Here is a 24,255-nt window from a genome sequence, read left to right on the forward strand (position 1 = left end):
TAGGGGATGATTAGTCTCTTTCTTGAGATCCAGCGATCAACCCCTCACGTTGTTACGCCATCTGCGACTTAGTGAAATTGTTAGAAAACAATTTTTTCTATTTCTATTGATTCAGACCATTTTGCATAAAGGTCAGAATATTTTCAAAAAGGGGACAGGGGGGATGGAATTGGTGAGCGAGGATTTGACAGAATCCAGTTGCTCCATTAGTCAGCCATTTTAAGCGTTATTGTTCAAACATTTACGAAACGATGTAGCAATAATAATATCAACAGTAAATATTTGGGGACAGGAGGTTATATAATATATATTTTTTATTTAATTATACAATATATTGAATTTGAGGGGGTAGGTATAGGGTATTGCAAACATTAAAATATACTACTGACCATTAAGGGTGGAAACAACGTTTGGGGCTGGAATTTATTTCGATCGATCGAGTTTATTTCCGTTGGTTCACGAAACCGGCGAATTTTCTTTATGAGGCGGTGGTTTCGAAAGTGGTTCGAACCCGCTAATGTTTTCCTGTTGACCGAGGGTAGGGGGTTGGAATCATACGACGATCCTGGGGGATGTTTTTCAAGCCAACAAATAAAACCGATGCCTCTCTAAATATGCTCTGGAATCAGGAGATCGCCGCGAATTGAGCAACCCTTATCCACACAATCCGGCATCGATGGAATGGGGTGGGGGTGAGTTTGCACCGAACGACTTAACACCGGGAAAACAAATCTAAACGATCATGTGACGATGTTTACGGCTGTTCTAATCAGAGGAAAGTGTTATGGATATCTTGGTGAAACTTTCATGAGATAAACATTAGCCATAAAAATAATCATTGTTTTTATAAATGTGTCGTTATCTTGCAATATCTATGTGCGCGGTTCTTCCACTTCGAGAAACGACGGAATTGTGGCGCGTATTTGGAATTTCAACAATTTGTTGAAGATTAACAAAAATTTATAAACAATAGGAACAAATAAAAGTGCACAATATTGTATAGAGAGTATTGAAATGTGTTAGTATTTCGTAGATAGCTGGTTCCGATTGAACGAAACACTTATCGATCGGAGCGTCAACGTCGCGTCGCCCGGAACACTACGCCGAAAAGCATGTTCATGCTAACGACAAGCAAACAAACCGTGCGTGTTCGATTCTCGCCAGGTAGTTGGGTAATCCACCTATCTAACCGTATATCTGCGTTCCTCTTCTTTTTTTCTTTTTATTTTTCATTCACGGAATAGTGGATCAGCTGCGAAGATGGTTGGAGCCGTTCCTACGCCTCTTATTAGCTTAACTAATACGCCATAGATCAATACGCCTTTCAAATAAAATACCGTTTAAATTTTGTTGATGTAATACAAAAATTACAAGGGGGCTATATTAATTTAAATCTTCCGAATCGGATTCAAGGTGGAGGGGGTGACTTTATTTTTCTCATTAACCTAACTAATACGCCGTAGACTAATACAGCCAGTAAATAAAATATCGTTTAAATTTTGTTGCTATAATACTAAAAATTACAGGGGGGCTACATTAATTTTCACTTTGCAAGTAGATCTTTCGAATCGGATTCAAGGTAGAGGGGGCGACTGGTTTTTAGGGTTAGCAGCGAGCTGTAGTGGGGAGGCGGGGCGTCGCTAATTAGTCGTGCAGAGTGGCTGGCGCAAAATTTGCGAGAGAAATCTGAATGAACGTGCCTTGAATCGTGCTACGCGGTTAATACAAATGTGTATTACCCAGCAAATAAATAAATATTTGGTCATGAGCGGAGCAACTCAAATATGTTCAAGCAATGTCAGCAGCATCTCTGTTTGTCCCTCTCTCTCTCTCTCTCTCTCTCTCTCTCTCTCTCTCTCCCCTTTTTCACCCTGCTCTCCTCCTCTTCTCCTTCTCCATTCACACACGTATACACACATACACATACCGGAGAGAGGATTATTCGTAGAAGCAGGTGGAAAATCCACACACGCACACGAAAGCGAAAAGGAAACGCAGCCGCCACCCGTGGAAACAGTGTTCATTGGCTTCAGGTTTGATTCTCCTTTTTCCTCCTTGTCGTTTTTCCGATATTTCTGTCCCGCCTAGTTCCCGGCTTTGCCTCTGTGTGTCAGCGTGTACGTAATCCATCCGTTTCACTGTCGTGGTGTTACTCTGTTTTATTCTGGCCTTTTCGTATCGCACGCGACTCAATGTTTCTCTGCCCCCCCCCCACACACACTCTCTCTACATTTCGGTACAAGTTTCTCCTGATCCTGTCGTTGATTCCCTTTCGTTTTAAATTGTTCACTTCGGCACGCTTTGCAAGACTCTTCCCACTGTAGCATTGCATTTCGTAGTATTTTCATTTTTCACAACCAGAGTTTGCGACTGAAAAATTCGAAAAAATTCACGAACATGTGCTTCGATGTTCTGAATGTCCCAGATTTTTTTGGGAATTTTCAGACTCAATTAAGTTGGAAAATGGGGGTCAGGACTGATTTTTCGTGTTTTCATTGTAACTACCCTCATAGGGGAGGTATGGGGCAGAAACTTGGTAGAAAGGGATCTAGGGATTATCTGTAATTTTTTAAAGAAAGGTCTAACTTTATGTATGTACATAGTACATATATCTGCCCTGAAAACATTTCTCTGATCTGCTGAAGGGACTCCCTTGAAAGGTCGATTTTTTCGACGTTTCGGTGTCCTCTTATTTTTCACGACCAGAGTTTGCAACTGAAAAATCGGAAAAAATTCTCGAATATGTGTTTCGATGTTTTGAATGTCACAGATTTTTTTTGGGAATTTCCAGACACGATTCAGTGCGAAAAGTGGGGTAGGATCTGGTTTTTCATTTTTTCAACAAAACTACCCTCACAGGGGAGGTATCGGGCTGAACCTTGTCGGAATGATTTCTCCGTGTTAGTATGCTATCGAAAGAGCCCAAGTTTACCATGTTACAATGTTTTCTTAAATAATTACACTATTTTGAGTTCGAAGGTTTCACGAGAGTCGATCTTTTCGAAGTCTCTTGTGTTTCTCATTTTTCGTAACCAGAGTTTGCAACTGAAAAATCGGAAAAAATTCACGAACATGTGTTTCAATATGGTGAACATGCCGGTTCTTTTTTTAGAATTTTCAGACGGGATTAAGCGTGGAAAATGGGGTAGGAACTGGTTTTTCGTTTTTTCACCGTAACTACCCTCACAGGGGAGGTATGGTGCTGAAACTTGAATTTCAACCCTGTCCACGCCCTCCTCCTTCCATTGGTGTACCTGTGTGCGTGTGTTTGCATGGTGCGTGAGTTTCTACCATTATAACTGCGTTATACGCATGAGAATACACAGAGATCCGTATCCACGTAGGACGGCAGGCGATAGCGTTCGGGTACAATATGTACTCAGTCTACCCCACGGTTGACTCTTGGTATTTGATTCTTGAATCATTTTGTGTACGAGAGGAGCGGTTAATCGTAGGTTAAATATTTTGGCCAATCGAAGCTTGACGCGCCAGCGCGGACCCGTCGACGACGACGACGAGACGACGACGACACCAGACATCGACCCCTCGATTGATCGAATGTTGGACCGTGAACCACCATTCGAAGCAACACACCGCTCTGCAAAACCATAGGAACGCTGCACCACAACCAAAGAATTAAAAAAAGAAACGAATATTTCAAAATTATTTCAACAAAATCAAAAATGTATTTTTCAACCCTTTTTCAATTCGCATTTTAATCTTCATGTACTCGATTTTGTCATAAATGCAAAACTTAAACCAACCGTTACTTATAAAAATAACAAGATTAAATTTCTTTGAACTTTAATTCACACTAATTGCGCGACTTTTTGAAAATTGCAGCAATTAGAATTTTTTTTCCTTTGAGGATACTGGGTTAGAAAAATTTTTGGAAAAATTGGCATGGTATTAAGTTGTGTAATTATTTAGAAAGAGGTACTCCTCTCCGAGTTTGATGAAATTAAAAAGAGTATAACTTTTTTATAATTGTACCAAACGACCTGATGTTTTTTGTAAGCAATTTGGAGAATTGGGTTACTAGATGATCTGCAAAAAAGATTTCCGAAAAATTACAATTTACATGAAAAATTATTTTCTGAATTATGAAAAACTATTCGGTTGTTTGCGAGTAAATAATTTAGTGGGTGTACACTGGATTAGAAAAATTTTTTAAAAAATTGGCGTAGTTTTAAGATGGGCAATTATTTAGGAAGAGTTACTCGTCTCCGATTTTGATGAAATTTGAAACACTATAACTTTGTTATAATTGTGCCAAACGACCTGATGTTTTGTAAGCAATTTGGAGAATTGGTTTACTAAATGATCTGCAAAAAAGATTTTCGAGAAATTACAATTTACATGCAAAATTATTTTCTGTATTATGAAAAACTATTCGGTTGTTTGCGAGTAAGTAATTTAGTTGGGTGTACACTGGATTAGAAAAATTTTTGAAAAAATATGCATAGTTTTAAGTTGGGCAATTATTTAGGAAGAGTTACTCGTCTCCGATTTTGATGAAATTTGAAAAACACTATAACTTTGTTATAATTGTGCCAAACGACCTGATGTTTTGTCAGCAATTAGAAGCATTGGTTTACTAAATGATCTGCAAAAAAGATTTTCGTAGAATTACAATTTACATAAAAAATTATTTTCTGAATTTGTGAAAACCTATTCGGTTGTTTGTGAATAAATAATTTGGTTGGTGTACACTGCTCCCGCAAACTGTGTCTTTCCGCATATTTGTTCGCGTTTATAATTCATCAATATTATTTCTAGTCACCGCGTGTTCTTCGTCAACTGGAATTGTTGAAGCACGGGAATATCATTGTTCGAAATTCCTGTCCGCTATTCCATCCTCAAACAGATACACGGAGCACACGATAAACGTACGAAAGACGTTTATCTCGTTCAGCAAAGAATGATTATGCAGAGGCTCCTTCTATCTAATCGCTGCTGTTTGTTGGCGACGGAAGGTCATGCTTTAAATAAAGATGTATTTGTCGTTTCTCTTTCGTTGTGTTTCCCAGAATGTTGCTAACAATCGCCGATCTTCCAACAGATCTATCTCGTGTCGAGCTTCTCCAGATCATCTCGGTCAACATTTATCATTTCTGTGGATCTATCGAAAGTTGAACGACAGTTGAACAGGTATCAGGGACCAAAAATAACAGTTATTATAAAATGTTCTACGATAAAAATCATTAATAAAAAGTTGATTATTATTGAAATTTAAGATAATGTAAAATTCGAAGAACAAAATGATTAAAAAATATCGATGTTTATACTTTTTGGTTACAAATAACAGTTATTAGTGTCCAAAAAATTGGATCCTCCGCGATAACTATTATCGATGAAGAAAAACTGTTTCGATTGCTCATAACAGTTATCGACGAGAGAAATTTATTTCGATCGCTCATAACAGTTATCAATGATCGAATTTCTTTTCACTTGTTCATAATAATTATTGATGGAAAATTCGTTTTGGTTGCTTATTCAATTATTTAGTTGTCTACTCATTTTCGGATGCAGTAAGCCTGTGAAATTCATTGAGAAGGTTCCGTACAACAAGACAAATGAACAGATCATAAGAACAACACAAAATCTGTTTGTTTGTCGCATTAAATTTTGATTCTAGCAATTAATTTTATGAATAAAAAATTTATGAAATAATCGACTGTCTACCATTTGAAAATGTTCCACTATTTATTAATAACTATTACAAATTTCCTTCATCAATAACTGTTATGAGCGATCGAAATGAATTTCTCTCATCGACAACTGTTATGAGTAACCGAAATGAATTTCTCTCAACGGGATAACATTTACCAATAAGAGAAAAAATTTTCGGTTACTTGTAATCCTTAACGATTTAAAAAAAAATTTTTTTGATTATAACAGTTATGGTCCCTGACAGGTATGCAATCAACGCGTTCAGGTAATACAGTGTAACAATTCTTCTAAAATTAATTTAGTCTTGAAAATATTGAAAAATAATTTAAAAATTAAATTAATATAAGAATATTTTTGATTGAATAACTCCTTCCAAGCTGTGCAATTTTATTAGGTCGCCAATATAATAATTACCAATTTAATTTAAATAAGTTAAATAAAAATTAAAGTTAAATAAAAATTTAACAATTTCAACGGAGCCTCGGAGAAGATTTTCGCAAAGGAAGAACTTTACTTCAAATGACGTCAGGAATCATCCCTGTTGATTACAAAATTTTTTTAACAACCTGTATACGATGTAAACAAAATTTAATGAAAAAACGAAAGGAAATGTCACATGGAAGATACAAAAATGTTTTTGGTATTATTCTAATGTGGTTTGACTCGTGCATGCGTTCCTACCGAGAGGCAATTAATAGATAAAGTGGAGATAGAGGTAAGACAAATAATTTTCGTTTTTAGTGGGCCAAGAAATTTCCGTAATGTTCGTCGAAATGACGAAATAACAGTTCTTGAGCTCGTTTCGAGGACACGGAGGAGGACCTATTAATGGGGCATCGAACACTTGTGCAAACCCGACGAACCTGCCGCTGTTGACTCGCGATTCTGACACGCGGCGTCATGCGACGACGAATTCGATCCCGAGGCATTCGATTGTTTAAATAGACATGCCAGCTAAGGTGCCACTTTTGTTTTAATTGAACGGATGGTTGCAAAAGTTCGTCCCCGATTTTCGGAGGCCTTTCTAGAAAAATTACACAATTTCACACAAAAAACTTTAAAATATTTTATTGTTCACTTTCGATGGTCGAAATAAAAATATTTTATTTGAGGAAAAATTCCACTTGCTATTTAAAACAATGTTTTGCTTCATCTTCCGAATGATAAGATTGCTTAGAATAGTATCTGAAATATTTCTCTTACAAATGTTAACCAATGACTACGAAAAATCTGTTAATTAATTTAAACAACAGTTACAATTTGTCAATTTAATATTATATAAAATAATTAAATAGTCTTATTTTTACTCTCCACATTTTCGAAAAAATCTTCCACATTGGAGAAAATATAAAATTGATACTGCATAATAAACTTCGTTACTACCAAAAATTTAAGGCGTCCACAGAGCCTGCAAAAATTCCAAGCCGTGTGAAAAGAATTTTTAAAAATGGAAAATGGTGGAAAGAAATTTTTTCAAATGAATAAAGGAGGAAAAGGATTTTTAGAAATGAGGAAAGGAGGAGAAGGATATAAAACCATTCTCTAGTACCAGCGTAACGGGATGTGAATCACGTAAACGCCTAACGTCCATAAAGGTGTTCGCATTTAATAGACACTTAATAATCAGTCGGTGTAAAAGCGAGCGTGTCGTCGCCGGCGAAGCCGTAATAAAACTTTACTTGTCCCTGGATTCCACGTACAAACACGCGCACGCAGCCAGGAGGTACGTGCACTCGTTCCTAAATGTACCGGCGCGGCGATATCTATCCAATCTCTAGGTTCATATCCCACCCCATAAATACATTGGCTGATAAGAGCAGACTACGTTCCGCCGCCGATAAGATACACGCTGGAAGAGCGTTCTACGTGGTGGCAGAAACCGAAAAACTCTGAACAACTGCCGCCATTAGTAACTTCGTTTAAAAAAATCCTATGACAATATTTCCTAACACATATTCAAGGAATGTAATCTCCACTAATTTACATCTTCTGAAAAAGATTTTCCCCCAAGATGTGGACAGAAAAGTAAATAAATCATTTCGAATTCTGGATAATTCCTCTCGTCATTTGCAGCAACTTTTTCCTTTAGAAAAATTTTCTCCGAGGCTCGGTTTAGGAGTTATCAACGAAAAACGAGGACCAATGACGACGCCACGCTCAGCGGGACCCGCCCCCGAGGCGGAGTCTGTCCACAGTAGCCGCGCCTAGATTGGCCCGCGATTTTCGTCTATAACTCCTGAACAAAGCCACGGAGAACATTTTCGTTAAGGAAAAAGTTGTTTGAAATGATCTAGGGAATCATCCTATCGAGGGAAACGCATTTTTGGGACGATGGTTAAACTTTTGGCGGAATTTCAGAAGCTAAAACAAGGTGTTCGAAACGAAGATTGCGAACAGGTTTCCGCACACACGATCATTATTCATTTCACCGGAGACGAGATGAAATATTACACAGCTACGATCAATATTTAACCGTCGGAGGTAAACGTGTGTGCGGTGAACACAACGGTTGTTTCTCCTGGCGCGTTATTAACGATAAGAAGTAAGTCAATTAAGAATGTACGGAAAAGAGAGCACATCGCGATATTATTGGTTAGCGTAATGATGGAAAGGGAAATGTACGACACCCGGTACGTGATTTATCGCCGAGTATTCTCCAAGGAGAGGCCATAATCGGATCCCATGGAATATTCAGTATTAAACGAGCAATTTCGCGAACGGCGAGGGCGTTCTTTTTTGCTTTTCCACCTTTTTTCCTTTCCCCCTTTCGTGCTCGTTTTTTAACCGGCTACCGGCGAGAGATCTTAGAGAACAATGACGAGGCAGCGCGTGACTGTAATTAAGTTCCTCGTGATTAATGGCGGGCATCCCGGGCTCGTTCCTCGTCGGCTGCATTAATTTACAACTCTGTTTAAGGCCCGCCCGTAAGAACCGGTACTACCGTCCGCCATAATTTTCTGTTGAGGAACGTTCTGTTTACATACCTGATAAAGTATACGCTCTCTCCCTCCACCGAACCCTCCACCTCCCCCCGCTTCCCTCTTTTTAGTTCCGTTCCGCCGGTGTACATCTCGGTGCGTCTCGGCGCGTCTCGGCGAGCTTTCCGACGCGAAATATTGGGTCATCGCAAAAGTTCTGATACGATTTTCATTTACTGATAACAAAAAAAATGGTAACAATGACCTTCACCGTGACCTTCACAATTTCGAAATTTGTTTTCTCGCAGATTATCAGGTTAACTAGTTCTTCTAACGTCTTCAATCAATTTTTAAAAAGTTATTAGCTTATATATAGGGTGTCCATGAGTTTTTTTTCATAAACACTGGCCGAGGTTGAAGAAACAGTAGACTGGTTTTGTTGAAGGGTTACTTGAAATAATTTCAAGAATCACCAAGGAAGTACACACTTTTGGGCCACCTTCTATGTATATTAAAGTAGGCATTTAAATTGATTACCCAAGTGAAAAGAATTGATATGGCAAAAAACACAGGGTCCAATAGGTAATTAATAGATAGTAAATTTTTATAAATTACTGCAAGCCACTGGGCCATTTAAAGTTGGACGTTTCTAATGAAAGAATAATATTATAGTAAATTTTTAAAGATTGAAAATTCCATTTTGAAATGGTACAGTGACTTTTGGACCACCTGGTAATGAACACTATGTTAATTAAAAATGAAATAAAAATTTTCTACAGCGATAATAAGAGACAGAAATTGAATAATAAAAATGTGTTTCTACTTCCAATAATTTTAGTAAGAGTTTTACAATTTTAGTAACAGTGTTTTGCAATCAATTTTGATTAAATCGTTATAAAATCTAGTACAATTCTTCAGAAGTCGAGATGGGAACACCTGGAGAAATTCTGAAAGAATTTTCACGACTATACATCGCATCGTGTTAAAAAATGAAACAATGCGAACAAAGTTAATACTTAATGAGATAGATTTGATTCGGATCGAACGGGGACGCAAGTCTCGCGAAATAATCGAGAGACGGCGAAAGAACGAACCCGTGAGTTTCCAGATAAACGGACGGCTAACAGGAAGAACAAAGGGGGTGGGGGTGGGGGCTTCTTCGTTAATTTAAGAATTTGCCTCGTTAGTCACATCATGTCCACCTCGTTGGCCGTGCAGCAGTTGATACAATTAATTAAGCAGTCCGCCAGTGTTGCCGGATTCGCGGGATTTGATTAGAAGCGACCTGGGGTGGACGCTTCTTTTACCGACGGGCCTCGTTTTTTCCGGATATCGATGCCCATTAACGTCGCGATTAGGCGCGGACACCCTGCTGGTTTTAATTCCGTAATTGCCGCTGGCAAATTTGCACCGTTCGTCCTCCTACAATTTTTCGCTTTATAAATATCTGAATGTTTTTTAACAAATTCATTCTACATAAAAACTGAATACTTTATATGAAGCATAGTTTATTAATGTTACAGTGTATAGTCTTGCATGCTAACCCTTTGCACTCGGAGCTATTTTAACTGGAAAATTAAACATTTCCTCCGATCTAGAATATTTCTATTCCCTATGATTTTTTTGAAATTTTGTGGATATGACATTGGTATAATACCTTATACAATACCTAAATGTTTAGTAATTGATTAGATACCGATATATATATATATATATTTAATAATGTAAACTATATTTTGAATAATGGTATAGTAATTTGTGGTGGTGCCTCAGAGGGGACAACCGAATGTAAAGGGTTAAACTATGGATTGGTATATTGTACTATATTTTAGTATATTACAGTAAACATATTCTAGTATAGTATACTACACATCCTAGGTTTTAGGGTATTCTAGTACATCATACTACACATTCTACTATATTCTAGTACATCATTCTACATACATTCTATTATATTCTATGTAGTACATCTTACTATAAATTCTAGTATATTGTAGTACTTCATACTATACATTCTATTATATTCTAGTACATCATACTATACATTCTAGTACATCAACTATACATTCTAGTACATCATGCTATAAGTTCTAGTATATTCTAGCACATCATACTATACATTCTAGTATATTCTAGTACATCATACTATACATTCTAGTACATCATGGTATAAATTCTAGTATATTCTAGTACATCATACTATACATTCTAGTATATTCTAGCACAGCATACTATACATTCTAGTATATTCTAGTACACCATTCTATTATATTCTAGTATATTCTATAATAGTAAATTATACTATACATTCTAGTATATTCTAGTACATTATACTATACATTCTAGTATATTCTAGTACATTATACTATACATTCTATTATATTCTAGTACATCATACTATAAATTCTAGTATATTCTAGTACATCATACTATACATTCTAGTACATCATACTATAAATTCTAGTATATTCTAGCACATCACACTATACATTCTAGTATACCATTGTACTCACAGGGTTCTCGATACTTTTCGGGCCACCCTGTATAATAGACAGTTGAAGAGGTGTCCCGGTCGATCATCCCCCGATCTCGACTCGATCGGCGATCGCGAATTGAAGCCGGCGAAGCGAGGAGAGCTAGCGCGATCCAAAGGGCAGGCAATTACACGGGACGATCGATTCCTTCGGCCGAGTAATGAATTTTTTACGACGTACCGTTGAAGAAGATCGTTCGGATCCGCGGGCCGGAGCGGCGCGGCGCGGCCCGTGTCCGATCAGCCGAGGCGTCAGCGTCGAGAGCCGAATTGAAACGAGCACCTCTCTCGACACGCTGCCAGCACGCGATTCGCTCCTATTCGCTGACAGAAGAATGCGTATCGCGATTCATTGGCCCAGCTCTTCTTCCTTTCTCAATCTCTCTCCCGTCGTTTATAATTTATTAATTTAACGCGGCCGACCTCGCCGATCTCCACCGATTCCATGGCAAGTTCTCCCCAACCCCACCACCCCCGGGATACATCGATCAGCACTTTAATTAAAAGTTTCCCACCCCCTTCCGTGCGTTATTACCCTGTTAACGCCAGAACCCACCGGACCGGCTAAAATGATTCATTTCAGGCCAGCCTTTGTCTGACGTGACACGCGGGTCACTTACCTGCCACGGAACGCGTCATCCCCGCGAGCATGATCGCTCTTATTAATATTCGCAGCTTAGAATTCGTACGGTGGTCCAGTATACTTGTGTATATTAGCAAATCTTCGCTGTTTTTGAAAATTTGAGAAAACTAGAAAGTCAAGGTCACCTTCATTTTTTAGCCATTCGTCATTCTCTATGAAAAAGTATTGAAGTATGTTTAACACTAACCGTACCGCGACTAGTCAAATGATCGTTTTCACATTGTTTACTTTTTAATTATTGAAATTATAACGACGCTTCCATTAGAAAGTATTCGATCAATTTCTTTGCTCGAAAAAGAAAGATCCAAATAAGTTCAGTCTTGTCATTTTTATTAAACAATAGTTTAATAAGAGATATTTCAACAATAACTTTTTTCTTGTTGTTCTCAAGGTCATCCATGTTTTTTTTCCAAATAACTACATATATAATACATTATACATAATACTACGATAATAACTACAAATATAGTACATTCAGTCAAATATATGACCTTCAAATGACCTTGGACACCGAAGATGAAGGTCACACTTGAAGCTCGTTTTTCTTAAAGAAGGTATTCTGGGGGTGTGGAGTGAGACACCCTGTATAGTGCACGTTCTTTCTGCAGGTTTAATTTTGCAGAGTAGTTTGTAATTCTATGAATTCTGGAAAATGGCGGAGTGCATGGAAAAGACGTGGGTTAGATTAGACTGAGATTAGAATTTGTTTTATTGCGCACTGGTTTGCCCACGCTATAAATTAATGGCCACCTGTTTCGTTAGATCCATGGTTGAGCCTAGCTTCACGAACCCGAAAGTTTGCTTATTGTTTGTTGCGCAAGGGTAGACTGGAAATCGTGAACACTGACCAGAGCGAACATATGGCCGAGTGCGTCGTGTCGGTGTTGCGCGTAGGCGTAGCGTGTCAAGCGTTTTTACGAGTCGACGAACAGCACGGAAAGCTCGTCACGTCGACGTATATCCGACGGCGGATTATTTAACCCCGAGGAGAGCATATGTCGCTACCCCCGTCGCCTAAATACGGGTTATCGCAATTAACCCAGCGTCGAAATCAAGCCCGCGATAGACATCGCGTATAAAAAGCCGTTTTATTCGGCGAGGTGCACGCTATTGTATGGCGACAGGTGCCCGTTTCCGGTTTCACTCGCTTTGATTCACTGTGCCTCTGAAATCTGCGAATCCGATAGGGTTGAAATGTAAAAAAATATATAACTCGTGTAATATTGATTATTTTCACCTGAAAAAAATCACACGTATCTTTCAAATACCAGTAAATATATGTAAAAAATCCTAATGTGGGAGGTCCAATAGTTCTCCTGAAAAAAATCCTAAAAATTCATTTTTACTAGGTGCTCAAGCCTGGAGTGCCTCCTAAAAACGTATTCGATAAAAAATATATAACTTCCGCAATTTTTATGATTTTTACTTGAAAAAAATCACAGATCTGCTCGAGATACCAGTAAATGTATTTGAAAAATCCCAATGCAGGAGGTCCAATAATTCTCCTGGAAAAAATTCCTAAAAATTGGTTTTCACTTGGCATTCGAAACTGGAGTACCCCCTCAAAGCATATTCTATACAAAAATATAACTCCTGTAATTTTGATTATTTTTACTTGAAAAAAATCAGAGGTGTACTTCAAATACCAGTGAATGTGTGTGAAAAATCCCAATGCAGCAAGTTCAACAGTTCTCCTGAAAAAAACCTAAAAATTCATTTTTACTTGGTACTCAATCCTGGCGTGCGCCCGAAAAACGTATTCGATAAAAAATATATAACTCCTGTAATTTTCATAATTTTAACTTGGAAAAAGTCACAGTACTGCTTGAAATACCAGTAAATGTGTGTGAAGAATCCCAATCGGGGAGGTCCAATAGTATTTTCCGCAGCATTTTCTAAAAGTAGGGTCAGTGTTTGTTTTACTGGAAAAAGGCGCAGGACTCTTTTCGAGTTGCACAGGTGTCTGGAGAGCAGCAGAAGAACGTGTGACTCGATCGACAGTGTGTACAACGCGAGCGTGGCAAGGTGAAACAACCGGGAGGGTTGACACTGGGACTGAAAAAGTCAGATTCGCACTAGTGACCTACCCTTTTGCACTCGCCTCTCGCACTTAACCACCTCCGCAGGACATTGCAGCTGGGAAAGGAGGACACACCCCTTGAACGTCACTCGTTTCTTACCAGCACGCTCGCCTTCCTGTCAGAATAAATAGATTGTCTTGTGCTGTGGGCTACGGGATAAAATTAAACGCGTTTCAAGCGTTCACATAAAACTTCCGCGCTTGAGAAATACATACATATACATTTTCCTAGAATTTTTGGAAATTCTCCATTTTCTAAACACGTTTTCCTAATAATAAGAAATTTAAAAAAATCAAGAATGTTGTAATGTAGCTTTTAATCTAACAAAATCGTTAAGGGATGAAATTTGTATTTCCGTTATTGTTGCTTCCCACAATCAATGCAAAACATTTTTATTTTGCATAAAGACCTAATAATCTCGACGAGATTACTGAAATCGGCAAATTCGACATTCCGGAATTTTTTAAAAATCGATTCTGCGGTAAAGAATTCTGAAAAAATTCACAGGCGTGTGTGTTATCTGGTAGTATGTTCACGAATTTTTTCGTAAATTTTTATTAAGCGGACCAGGAGATATGGGGTGTCGTTCATAAAATCAAGTTTCTCCTGTAGCTACCCTCGTGGTAGGAGTACAGACTTGAAACTTGGCGTAGAAGGTTTTGTTTCGGGGCTGTATCAAATGGTGTGAAATTGTTCCCTCCAGAAAAATTTAGAAGACGAAATACAGCACTGAAGGGAGTATATTGTTGAGATGGCCCGCGCGGGCGGAAAGTTGCTGACATTTAAGACACACTCTATCGTCGGCCACCTATAAGTCGATCCCCGTCGATAAGGGGACGCGTGTTTCATCCACCTAAACGCACCGCTTTTGTAAACGTACGAAGGGGAAGGGGAGGGGGGAGCAGAAAATCCCGTGGCACGGTTGGCCTGCACGCAAGTTTCGCTGCTTTCGAGCAGTTATGGAGGGCGCATGCCTGCATATTTCATGAGCAAACAGACTTCAACCTCCGTGGCATGCGCTGCAACCACCCTTCCCAATCCCCGCCGCCTCTCTTCCTCGTCAAGACCAGCCTTCGACGAGACTGGGCCCCGCTTCAAAAAGACTTCGCCGCGAGGAAAGTTGCGCGGGGGCCGAATTATTAACGAATTTCCGCCTGGTCAACGAATAAGTCTCCCTCCATCTTTCCCTCGTCGCCATACCGTCCGAAGTTTCTCACTGTAACGTTTGATCGAGCCATTAATTACGCTGGCCCGTGTCGATACGGTTCGTCGAGGTCCGCAACGCAATTTTTAATGACCCCCGGCTTGATTAAAGGCGCCCATGGAATATTTTTCCTCACAGAACTCTCGGAAACCGTCGCACAGTGGGCTGGATCGAGAAATTTAGTGACATTTCACGAAAGAGTCGACTTTCTCATATCGATTTCTAATAAATTCGTATTGCTTCCTAAATGTCCATCAACATCGAAGCGGAAAATATTAATATTCGTTCACAAAAACTGTAGTTAATATAAATTGACAAAGATAGACATTTGGGATGCAGTATTTTTCAGCGAAAAATTGCTTCTTTTCATCGAGGTGTCCTGATTACCCTATTTAATATTTCTTCTGGGTCTTTTGTGTAAATGAAAAACAGTCCTTTGCGGTAACAATTAACGCTGTTAGTTGAGGATGGTTGCTCGCAATCTATTAACAATTAATATTTAATGAAATGAATAAAATCTATATACTTTCTTAGAATTTGCAAGGTGTATCTTTTAGGGAACCTAACGGAACCTAATCAGATAAGTCAGATCATTTTCATTGGACCTTCCTCTACATATCCCCACAAAAATCATATCCGAACCGATCCGATATTGGAAGTTATGATTGTTTAAAGTTATCGGGACGTGCCACCTGACGCATAGCAACTCACATATAGTACTTAAATACCATCCAAATATGAATATTTTTGCAATTGCATTGAAAGTTCGTACCTACCTAAAACAAGTATGTAATTTTTAACAATTAATTAAATAAAAAAAAATTATTGTTAAAAATATAATGAACGGTAATAATATAACTAGACTAAGAGTTTCTTAAATAAGTATATGTATAGTTTATTAAGTGTATTTAAGTATTATTAAGTTTATTAAGTGTATTTAAGCGTTATTAAGTTTATCAAGTATTGACACATTTGTGATATTAATATACATAATACATAAATATACATAAATATATAAATTTGGAAATTTAGTAAGTACAATGATGTTTAAGCATTTGTTATAACAAAGACGATACTATGCTCATGCATAGTGCAGATATTGTAAAATATGCCTTAGTACCAATTGGCCAACTTAGCGAAGAAGCACAAGAAACTCGGCACAAAGATTTTAAGAAATTTAGGAGCAGAAATAGTAGGAAAAATTCAAGAACAAATACAAATAAAGACATATTTTTATTTATTTTTTTAAAAAATTTTTTTTCTTGTTTTTTTTATTAGTGATACTCACTAAGAAAAACTAAGAGACTCTTAGTCTAGTTATATTATTACCGTTCATTATATTTTTAACAATAAATTTTTTTTTATTTAATTAATTGTTAAAAATTACATACTTGTTTTAGGTAGGTACGAACTTTCAATGCAATTGCAAAAATATTCATATTTGGATGGTATTTAAGTACTATATGTGAGTTGCTATGCGTCAGGTGGCACGTCTCGATAACTTTAAACAATCATAATTTCCAATATCGGATCGGTTCGGATATGATTTTTGTGGGGATATGTAGAGGAAGGTCCAATGAAAATGATCTGACTTATCCGATTAGGTGCCGTTAGGTCCTCTAATTATTATTATTATTATTACTAAACAAATTGACCAAAAGTTTACCAGTTACCATCAATTTAAAAACGTTTTGGTAAGATAATTGGATTATCTTTTATATTTGTTATCTTTTTGTTGATATTTTTATCTTTTATAAACACATTACACATACATGAAATAATACGAAATAACAAAGGTCGTAATATATAGAATAGACATGATTTTAAAACAATTAAATTGAAAAATTATTTATAATTATTATAAATTATTATAAAAAATATCTTTTGACACGCTTGTGAGACGTTTTTACCTCCTCAGTACATTTTGTATGCGTTGATTATAAAAAGATTTCTTGAATTTATATTTTACGTATTCTATAAAACATTACATGTATGAAATGTAAATATAAAATACATATTTAGTAAGTAAAAAATAGTTTGGAAGATTATACTTAAACAATTTTATTTTAATACAAAAATTCAATGAAAATTAATTAACAATTATTGTTTAACAAAATAGAAAAAATTTTATTTGTTTACAGTTAAAATTCACTATTTTTTAAATGAATTTTAGTGCAAATTTCATCCCGATATCTCTTATGGTTCAAGAGTTATAACAAGATGTCACTAAATTTCTCGATCCAGCCCACTGTGCGTCGCCGCGTCGATCGACGGTGTCGCCACCTACTAGGAGGACCTGAAACAACACAATTCCCCAAAAGCAATGGTCAAACTGTATTTTTGACAAATTATATCTAAAACATTATACTTTATCACAAGGGGTTAATTATAGCATCGGGGGTTGATTAAAATTATCAAATTTCTCTCAGCCCTCGCACAAATACATAAGGTGGAGTGGGGTAACTCCGTCTACGGGGCAAGTCCGTACTATCACGGTGGGGTAAGTCCGTACTGTATTTTGTAGCAGACTTGATAATAATTCTTTTCTTGCCCCGTAGCACTTAAAACAAGGTTCGAAAGCATTTTTAACACTCAGAGACGGACTTGCCCCATTTTCGGGGCAAGTGCGTCCTAGTTGACACTTTGTACAATACTCTATCAAAATGATAATTTTCAAGCAAAATTAGAATCCTACATAATTCTAATTCATCAGTAATAACTGTAGCAAGAGTTTGATACCAAGAACGTTAAGTTTTTACATACCATACTGAAAATACATCAGTTTCAAGTCCAACTTTGCAAAAACTAGGGCGGACTTACCCCACTCCAGCTTATGCAACATTTTTCGTTTCAACGTGGAAAATTCACCAACTAGGACTGACGAATGTCCTAAAAAGTATTCTTGACAGATTGTTGATATTTAAAACGCGAATATGGCGGCGTATCGGTTCAACGTGGTTCAACGTGGAGGTATCACATTTCCCGGAGAAAAGGGCAAGAAACTTTCCGCTCTGTAGTCAGACGCAAAAATCGTTTGTTTACACGTGAGACTGTTTTTCATCGGTAGCGTAATCATCCAGCGATCGGATCGGTGGACGTCCGATAACATCGGCGACTGTGTATTTGCCGGTGCCTTGTTTCAGTACACGCACCGCTCGGACTGCGTGTGCGCAATCCGCGTACACCGGTGTACGTGTGTTTGCACTTTTTCCTGGAAAAATAAGATGTTTTTGCGTCACGTGCACACGGGAGCAAAGATTTGCAAGGGGGCGAGGCAGGCGGCTGGGAAGGGGAGGGGGATTGGCAAATAGGATATCGGACATCGGAGCAATACACGTAGCTGGATTTAGAAAAATCCAATAAACGGTGAAATTTTATTTGCCCCCTTCCACCCTCTCCGCTACGGAGCGATATATGTACATGTTATGCAACCGTCCATTAACAATGTTTGCCTCTCGATTTTTCAGCGAAAAGTGGAACCATGTTGATATTATCCTGATCCAGGAAGTGAGCTATATCACGAGATGGAGCTTCCGTTCTCTTGACCATAACAGTTTCTATTTTTCTGATATCGACAGACAGATCTTTGTGAGAAAGATAAATCTTTTTAGAAATTAATAATAAATTAGAAAAGCTGTATACTACAATGCAGGGTACCTAACTTGACCATGTGAAATATCTAGCTTATTTTTACGATAGGACAAAGGTCAAGGGAAAAGAGAAAAATACTTCTCAAGGTCACAGAAATTTTTTTAAATTGGGTCTTCATACTTCCATACAAAAAAAAACAAATTCAATGATGTGCTATATGTTGACCTTCGCGTGACCTTCAACGAGAAAATCATATTTGTATGGGGAAGAGCTTATTCTAAAATACATATACTACACAATCAACTTTTCGGCTGGTAATTCTTCTATATACATCTAGTATAAAATTCTATGCATTATACAATAATATAAAATAAATTCTGTGCATTATAGTGCACTGAACCTTATTGAAACCTTATTATTAAATTAATTTCCAGAAAGTGCTCTTACATTTCAATATGAAGTCAGTATTTTTTTAAAGTTTCTCATGCCTCCACCATCTTCCAAGACGGACCCTCGTGGGACAAACGGTAGTTACAATTTTCCTTCGATAAAAGGCGATGGGTCTTTCGCCGTGTTACGGATGAGGGTACCCATTCGGCTGGACATCGTTCTTCAGCATGCCGAGAACTTATGCGTCTCCCACAAACCAACGTCCAAGATCCAAATTCTACGTTTTTCTCATAAAATTACTTAGTTGGGACTGGGGGCCCCGAAATTCTACTTTGCCCAAGGCCCGAACTATAACGCGCTACTGCGGACATCTCTAAAGTTGTCTTTCGTTGGAAAATGGAAGAAGAAGAGGGGGGTAGAGATTTCCTTAATAAAGATATATTTTCAAAATAAAAATTTTTTAAATTAAAAAAAGAAAATAAAAATTTTCCACCGGAATTGCTACAAATTGGAGCGACATAAAAAAATTGATTTTCTTTCTCAACCCTTGTGCAGAGTCAATCGAAATGTTTAGATTATTTAAAATCCTTTGTATTTAACATATTTCCACAAATGCTCATTTCAAGATCATACATTAATATATTAGCGAGCAAAGAATGGACATACAAAGTAATTTTTAAATGTTTTTAGAGCAAGTTTCAACAAATTGTTGAAAGAAATGCAGTGAATGGGTACCCGGTTGGCTACACAAGGGTTAATATGTTCAGTAGGTTGAAAACAATATAAAAGTATTTTTAAATTCGTCTAATGTCTTTGATGTTTTAAATTACTCCCACATAAATGCATAAAATCCGCTGTCTATAATATGTGATAAAGTGTCCAGCAAGGTGCTGCAGGGTTAAAAACAAAAGCCTGATAAAAATGTCCAAGGGTGGGGGTAGTTCCTGAGCAATCGATCAGGCTCGTCGAATTAATTTCAATTAGATTATCGGCGACGGGTGGAAGGAAATCACGGCGTCGCGTCTCGCCCGGGCAACAATGCGGCATCGCTGCTCTCTCGAGCCGCAACAATGCGAACAATGGAAGGTCACGTGGCGTGGCGGCTGCTGGTTAATATCGCCGTGATAAAAGGAGCCGGCCGATGTTTTACAAACAGCTACCCGCCACGTGCGCCCACCCCCTGTCAAAACATTCGGAACGTACGGTGCCCCGTTCCAGAGAAGGGGGGGGGGGTGAGGGGGCAAGCCTAACCTGTCCCCCATATTGCTCTCTGGATTCACGCTGAAGCGTGCCCGCCTACACGTGGACCGCATGAATTTTCCGTGGGGAGATCGTTGGTCAAATCCTTTGAACGAGGACGAGTTAACTCGTCGCTTTGCAGCTTGAAACGATACCCCTGGAGAAAAGGTCCTGCGAACGGCAGGATTCAATCAGGCGTCTCTGGGAAGATTGCTGGACTCTTGCACAGGTGGGGCCCCTCCGATAACCTAACCTATCTTTCACGTAGCGGGCACCTTCGTCAAAAAGTGGGGACACAAGGGGATCTTCATGCAACATAAAAATTTTCTACACCGATTGCGAGAAATAGAAACTAAATTAAATGTTACTTCTTCCTGTAATGGTCGTAATAGAGGAGAAATTACATGTATATTTGACAGCTTCAATTAAAAAAATTTTTCAACAACTTCGAATTTCATATACTCAATTGTATTATACTAAATTATATATTGGCAGCTTCAATTTTTAAAATTTTTCAACAACTTTGAATTTCATAACTCAATTGTATTATACTAAATTATGCAGGGTATCTCAAAATACCTTCAACATCCGGAAATGGGAGGTTCCTGAGATAATTTGAAGCAACATTATCCTTTGCAGAAATGGCGTCCGCGGCTTTGTTAATTAGGAGCTATTAACGAAAAACACGACTGTGCCAACACGCGTCTAGCTCGCACTCAGATTGGTCCGTGGTTTTTCGTTAATAACTCCTTAACGAAGCCGCGGACGCCATTTTTGCAACGGAAAATGTTGCTTCAAATGATCTCGGATCTATTAAACTGAAACCAATACATCGATGTACTTAAATATTTTTAACATGTCCATTGGTTTAAATTGCACGTGCCCATTTCCGTCGCAAATGCATAAAATCCGCAGTCTAATTATTACTATTATTTTCTACTTCCTGAAATGATTAAAAGAGGAGCTGCATATTTATTTAGCTCCTGCCAGAGAATTGGGCAAAAATTTTATATAAATAAAATGTTTGCCCAACTCTGGCTCCTGCATCTTATGATTGACTCGGGCAATTTTTATTCCGCACGAGGATCTGGAGTGTATTGATAACCGCCCTCGGGGAAACAGTGAATCACGATTAATCTCGGGACATTTTTCTCAGCACCGGCAACAGAGAACGCTGAAGAGGGGTACAGAGGGAGAGAAGATGTACCCTCGGAGCAATACGTGCGATCCGAGCATGGGAAATTATGGGGAATCGTACGGCCTGATAGGGGATGCTGCATCGCTCCGGGGAATTGGTCCAACGTCGATGGACCTAGAAGTATCATCGAAAGGTAGTTTACATCGGCTAGTACCGCGGCCGCGATTAACTCCTCCGACGTTCAAAGGCGATTGCTTTTTAAATAGACGCCTACTTGCTTGCTTGCCCGCTCGTGGGAAACTGCGCCCGCCCCAATTACACGCGGACCGATCACAAGGAGCGAAGTTTCCTCTCGAGAAATCGTACGAGCACGTGACAGATTTCAATTTTTTTCGCACTCGAGGAGTCTGCACTTCAACCCGCGCTTCCTCCTGCAAACTCGTGTTTCGTCCCTGTGCACGATAATGGACAGAATATTTTTTTTATATTATTAGGTGTAAAATAAATGTATAAATAATACAGTTTATTTGCAATTGAGAATATTATCCAACCGACAGGACCACCGCAGAGCGATAGACCCACCCTAAGAAGGATCGAAAAATTATCTCAAAATTGGGGTGTTAACCCGATCAGAGATGGTTGCTGAGATAAGGTAGCCAAAAGGATGAACCACAAAACCGCCATAGGCCCTTAAAACGCTACAAAATTGGATTATTAATTACACAGTTGATTTGAAATTCTCGAGAGCATATCCTCCGACCCATATTACCGCCGCAACACCATACACTTGATCCACCCTAAGAAGAACCGAAAATAACTAAGATAACAGGACCAGGAGGATCAAACCACAAACCACCATGGTAACCACACACATGACCCTAGAAGATCCGAAAAATGTTTCTAGTGGACCACACTTCGGCCACCACTGGAAGTGGAAGAGTCTTAGGGTGAAGGTAGTCAAAACTGTCCTTCGCCCAATTTTTACCGGAAATGGCTCGTAGAAGCTTGGTAGAAATGGCACTTTCTACCAAGTTTCAACCCTGTAGCTCACCTATAAGGGTAGTTACGGTGAACAAACGAAAAACCAGTTCTGACCCCATTTTCCACACTCAGTCGCGTCTGAAAATTCTGAAAAAAATCGGACACGTTTTATTTAGGCGAAATCAATAATTAATTGAATGTAATGGTCAGGGCCCGCTCTAGCGGTTACGACGCCCCGGGCAAAAAAACAAATTGCCGCCCCTTTTTAAGGACTAAGCACCGCGCTGAACAAAATGACCTTTTTTTTTTTAGCGAAATTGTCTGGCAAGGGTAGTCTGAAATTTTCTATTAATTGAATATTTAAAACATCATTATTTTTGTCACACTTACAGCCAAAGCCAAAATGGCGCCCCTAAATTTTGGCGCACCGGGCAAATGCCCGGGTTGTCCCCCCCCTAGAGCGGGCCCTGGTAATGGTAGCTAAATATTGGACGCCTCGGTTCGGTTTTCGATGTCTCGGTTCGGAAAACCGAAATCTATGAGATTTGGGTATCCCAAGATTATAAATTTTCGGGTTCCCGATCCGAACCCGAAATTTTCGGGTACCCACCCTAAATATACCTTCCAACCGTACAGAGGTGTATTTATGTTATGCAACAATGTTATAGAGCAGAATCATCTCCATCATTCTTATCATAATGGTGGGCAGATGACGCGCCCGGTGGCCCTGTCGACGTGATTGCGGAACGAGCTCGCAAATTTGAAGTGAAGCTGCCGCTGATAACGAATCCGACCGGGGCTGAACGCGTGTTAATCGTATTAGCGCGACATCGCCGATAAATCAGACAATTAGCGGCCATAAGCGCATCGTAAATCGGCATTATCAGAATCGGCTAATGCATTTTGATGCCGGCTATTTGCATGGTAACGCGTTGCGGCCGGCCAGCATATATGTTTACCAGTCTTACGATCGCCAGGACCGTCACCTGTTTGTCCTGTCATCGAGGAACACAACGGACCGCTTGGTCCGTCGATCACGTGGTCTCCTCAGAAAGCACTAGTTTTACTTTGACCGAAGTCAAGGTAAAAAATCATCCTCCTCAAGGACGTACATTTTTGGGACAAAAAATTCTGTATGTTGGGGACTGCAGTTATGGTCAATATACAGTGGCCCACAAAAGTGTTCGTACGCCCTTTAAAACAGAATAACGTTTTTTATAATTGTACCAAACGACCTGATGTTTTGTAAGCAATTAAAAGCATTGGTTTACTAAATGATGTGCACAAAAAAAAATTGATGATGATGAAATTTTCAATATGTGTGTAACTAACACAGATCTACAAAACATATATTTTAAATTTTCGTTAACGGCCCAAATAAAAATGTTTTAAAAAGAATGCCTTTCTTATTTTTGCATGTAACCTTGTAAATTATAATTTTTGGAAAATTCTTTTGCACATCGTTTAGTAAACCAATGCTTCTAATTGATTATAAAAAATCAGGTCGTTTGGTACAATTATAAAAATGTTATTCTGTTTTAAAGGGCGTAGGAACACTTTCGTGGGCCACTGTAAATAGATGAGTTAAAGAACAATGAAAATATTTCATCAGGGATGTAAATTATTTTAGGAAAGTTACGAGATGGAATTTTTACCTATTTATTTTAAAACAATCTGTTTCAGTGCTCTAGTACCCCTAATCACCCACCTCGGAGGAACGTAGGGGGTAGGACTCGCCCCCTTCAAGGACGTACATTTTTGGGACACTCTCTACATTGGGGATTGCATTTCTGATCAAAATAAATAGATGAGGTAAAGAATAATGAAAATATTTTATCAGATATAAATTATTTTAGGAAAATTT

The 24,255-nt window shown here is 38.4% G+C and overlaps 1 long non-coding RNA gene across 2 annotated transcripts in view; it reads left to right on the forward strand.

Annotated features, from left to right (window-relative positions):
* LOC143213170 (uncharacterized) overlaps positions 1-24,255 on the forward strand; it is a 137,303-nt gene that overhangs the window by 77,879 nt on the left and 35,169 nt on the right. The window contains exons 2-3 of one of the 2 annotated variants that reach the window (XR_013009892.1): positions 21,429-21,603; positions 24,075-24,203. The exons of the other annotated variant lie outside the window; for it this stretch is intronic. This is a non-coding gene — a long non-coding RNA (uncharacterized LOC143213170). The remainder of the gene's footprint in view (positions 1-21,428; positions 21,604-24,074; positions 24,204-24,255) is intronic. 2 annotated transcript variants of the gene reach the window in all.

This window comes from Lasioglossum baleicum, chromosome 10 (genome assembly GCF_051020765.1).
Source record: "Lasioglossum baleicum chromosome 10, iyLasBale1, whole genome shotgun sequence".
Taxonomy (NCBI): Eukaryota; Metazoa; Arthropoda; class Insecta; order Hymenoptera; family Halictidae; genus Lasioglossum; species Lasioglossum baleicum.